The 3,859-nt window shown below is 43.3% G+C and overlaps 1 long non-coding RNA gene across 1 annotated transcript; it reads left to right on the top strand.

Annotated features, from left to right (window-relative positions):
• The first annotated feature begins 142 nt into the window (after nt 1-142).
• Nucleotides 143-3,643, top strand: LOC111672389 (uncharacterized). The gene is made up of 3 exons (XR_002762004.2): nt 143-494; nt 1,749-1,851; nt 3,347-3,643. It is a non-coding gene; the product is annotated as an uncharacterized LOC111672389 (long non-coding RNA).
• The last annotated feature ends 216 nt before the right edge of the window (nt 3,644-3,859 follow it).

Genomic DNA, 3,859 nt, shown 5'->3' with positions numbered 1-3,859 from the left:
CAACAACAACACAACTCATATCCCCATCCCCCACTGTCTCACATGCTCGTACTGTAGAGGGCTGCCAGAGACGTGGAAGCTGGGGGAAGGAGAGGGGGAGGCAGGGGGAGGAGCTCGATCTGGATTTAATGACATTAAAAACGGTTTTCATGCTCAATAACGGGCCTCGATTATGTTTGATCCAAGACAGTCAACACTTTATCCAGACACGAACGGAATCGTCTGTCAAGGAGTCTATTGAGTCATCAATATCTGCTGTAGTTATTCCTCTTTTTTTCCCCCCTCCCGGATCGTTTACAGTGAGTAATCATCTGTCTGGTCGCTTGCGTCTCGGGGGTTTGATCGGATAGCACTTTTGAACACCGGCGGAAACCTGCCTGACAATCCAACAAGCCACTCACTGAAGATTGAGAGGGCCCCATTATGTCGGCTGCCTGTGGCCATATCAGAAGGCTTTTCTTCTCCCTCCTCTCGCCTCTACATAACACACAGCGGTAAATAAATCACAGCGCCGACTCTGTTTATCGATCGGCCCTGCTCCAAGCTCCTTTTCCTTTTTTTTTTTTCCAGTGTCTGCTTGTTCTTCTCCGCAGGATGAATTGTTGCTTTGTGTATTGAGGAGGGCGAGATTGTCAAAACACAGAGGTGCCGGGTCAAAACAAAAAGGAGACGGAGGGAACAGCAATGCGCTCCGACTTGCATGACCCACTGCGATGCTGCGTAGTTAACCTTGATTAGGCTCCATATTAATCGGAATCATTTCAATTAGTGGCAGGGTTTACGTTTGCTTTCCTGCAGGGGAGGCCTCCGTCCTGCTGGGACTTCTCCGGTGGTGCCATTGTTTCAGGCAAGATCAATTAGTTACAGAGAAGTAATTGAACCCAGTCTGAATACTTATTTAAGCAAGACGTACAGCTCAATTAAGTGACGCCCGAAGATTCAAGGTGCTACACGGGACGTAAATCCCACTGAACTGAACCTTAACTAAACTGATTCATTCAGTTTGATCCATATGAGACAAACATCAAGATACATTCCTTTACTTTTTATGTTCTTTTTAGGATTGTGCTCCGATAGCTGGCATCCGGACGCTGCAGTGACTCGGTATCGGAAAGTGACAAGACTGATTAGCATGCTAACTTCAGTAAAGGAATAAAGTTTGATGCTGAACAACATTTCTTCTAGACTGGAGAGTAAACAGCTGTTAATGCTAACGTTAGCTATGTAGCAGTAGCACGACTTACAATTGATTTGCCATAACCACCATCCCTCCCTAACCTTAGCCATTCAGTAGCAGTGATGTTGTAGAGAGCGGGAGAAGTAGAAATGTTGTCACTGAATAATAATCCAGGGTTTTGCAGAATCGTCCCATATTGACATTCTTGTCTGGAAACAGGGTTAAGCCTAAAACCAGCAGATTGGATAAGGCATTTGAAAGGATTCAGATTTGATAAAATGTTATCAGACCCCAACTCTAGTCATGATACATTCCCTGCGCATCCTTGAAAGGGTTAAGTAAGGTGGGTTCCCGAGGCAGAAATGGCCTATGACTAACAATCAGCTCTAATAAGATCCGTCTTCTCTTAAAAGACTCAGTGAAAAGCCCTAAATCCATTCTGAACACATTCAAAGGGGAGATAGGAGAAGGAGCCATGTGCTATGATGTTTTCATGTCCCTCTCTCTCTCTCTCTCTCTCTCTCTCTCTCTCTCTCTCTCTGCCCCCCCCCCACTTCATTATCATTCCCAGGTTATCCCAGCAGCCAAGTGAATCTGGAGCGCAAATGAATTAAGGGAGAATTAAGGAGCCCCGTGCAAAGTGAAGCCTTCAGAAACCTCAGCGCAGATGAAAGGTGTAGCTGCTCAGACACGTGCTCACATGCACCTGCAACACACACACACACACACACACACACACACACACACACACACACCGCCAGCGTGCGCTATGTAGCAGATATGCGTCTGCAGTTTTGTGGACGTCAGTGAGTGTTTGTTGCGAGTGTTTGTCCTCACCTTGTTTCTGGGCCTCGTGCCAAGTGCAACTTCCTGCAGTCCTCGGCCACGGCAACACAATGGCGCTTAACGCGGCCCACCACCCTCCCAGCATATTATATCAACTGGGGGGGGGGGGGGGGGGGGGTTGTTCAAAGACAGGACAAAGAAGTGTGTGTTAGGGAAACATTTACAGGTACACGCACACGCTCAAAAACACACCGATATCGAAACGTGTGAATCGAGTCCAGAGCGTTAAAATGCAAATGAGGTTCTGTGCGAAGTGGGAAGTGGAGGTTTCAGCGTGTTTCTCCTCCGTGTGCGACGTGGAGGACACGCAGGAGAAGGCTGACTTTGAAATGGTTCAGTGAAATGTGGAAAAAGTGACTTTCTCTCCGACGACCTCAGTTTCATTCCCAGCTGATACAAATGATTTTCCCACCATGAGCAAAGACTTTAAAACTTCATGTTTGATCCAACTAGTAAAACTGTTTTACATTTCTAATAATAATAATAATAATAATAATAATAATAATAATAATAATTGCCCTCAGTTTTCCTCTTTGTATTTGTGAGCTGAAGTGACTTTACATATTCCACCATGATGATGTACGGAGTCTGTATTTTTGAATTCGGCTGTTTTTGTGCTTTGAAAATATAAAACAAATGTATTTTGTTTAGAAGGAAATGCATGAAATTCACAAAGAAATACATTTACTGGTTAAAAACCTTCGTATTTACAAACCTGCAGCTTTGGATTTTACATGTTTCAGAACAGACAAACGTAAAAAGTCTGTGTGTTTTACACTAAAGGCAACGATCTGCGTAAGTTTGAAACTTGAACCCTGGATGCAACACGGCCACAGCTTCACATCAAGCTCGCAAATATCGATCTAGTCTAATATTTTGCTTTTGAGAATTTCATTACTCAAGTAACTTTTTTCTCATGGTGCAGAACATTGAATCTCTGCATCCCAGAGGTTTTTGCGTGTCACACACACAGCGCTCCTCGCCGTGCGGTTTAATAGCCTCAGCTGCAGAATACACATGGCGCCCAGTTGTCAGGGGACGCAGCCTCCTCTCACATCTTTACGCTGCTCGATAGGAATCAAAGGCTGTGAGAACGGAGACGGGGATGAGGGAGGAAAAGGCCGCTGTGGCTTTTAACGCTCCAATACAAGAAGTTGCTTTTCTTTCACACTCTCGTCTCCGTCTTGAGAGGTTGTAGTTTCTTTTCTTTTTTTTATTACACACAAGTCTTCTTTGTTTTGATCTAATTAATCTGTTCTGATCCTGTGTTATTTCTCCAGTCATTATCATCTCATCTCCTAATCATACGATTGTCTCTGGAAGGTCTGGAAAAGCTGTTCCATTGATTTGGCGGGAATGCGGATTGATCCGGACGAATCTGCATGGGAATCTATTCGAGTTTGAGCCGAGAGATCATAATCGATCAGGTGGGATAAAGCCTGTATGTGGCCCGCTTGCCTCTCGAAGGTTAAGGTGAAAATTAATTTGCTTGTTCCTTAGTTACGTTTCAATCCTGTAATTAAGTCTTGCAAATGATTAAAATGTAAAACAATGGAGCGATGAATGTGACTTTGATTGCTTGTTTTTTTTTGTTTTATTTTCATTCGATAACATGATCTGATCCCAGTGACCGCGCTCACAGAATCCTAATGAAGGCCAGCGAGCTAACACAAACATTTCCTTGTATTATGTTGGATTATTGTTATTTTCCTCAAAGACAATATTTAAAATTATTGTTATAATTATAGATATTGTCGTTTTAATACTAAAAATCCATGAAATTAACACTAAATTTCCTAATTTAATGTCATTTAGATAATAATATTTAAACAGACT

This window comes from Seriola lalandi, unplaced genomic scaffold (genome assembly GCF_002814215.2).
Source record: "Seriola lalandi dorsalis isolate HSWRI2012SDOR001 ecotype SW California unplaced genomic scaffold, Sedor1 jcf7180002054899, whole genome shotgun sequence".
In the NCBI taxonomy this organism is placed as follows: domain Eukaryota; kingdom Metazoa; phylum Chordata; class Actinopteri; order Carangiformes; family Carangidae; genus Seriola; species Seriola lalandi.
This window is presented reverse-complemented; position numbering and strand designations above follow the sequence as displayed.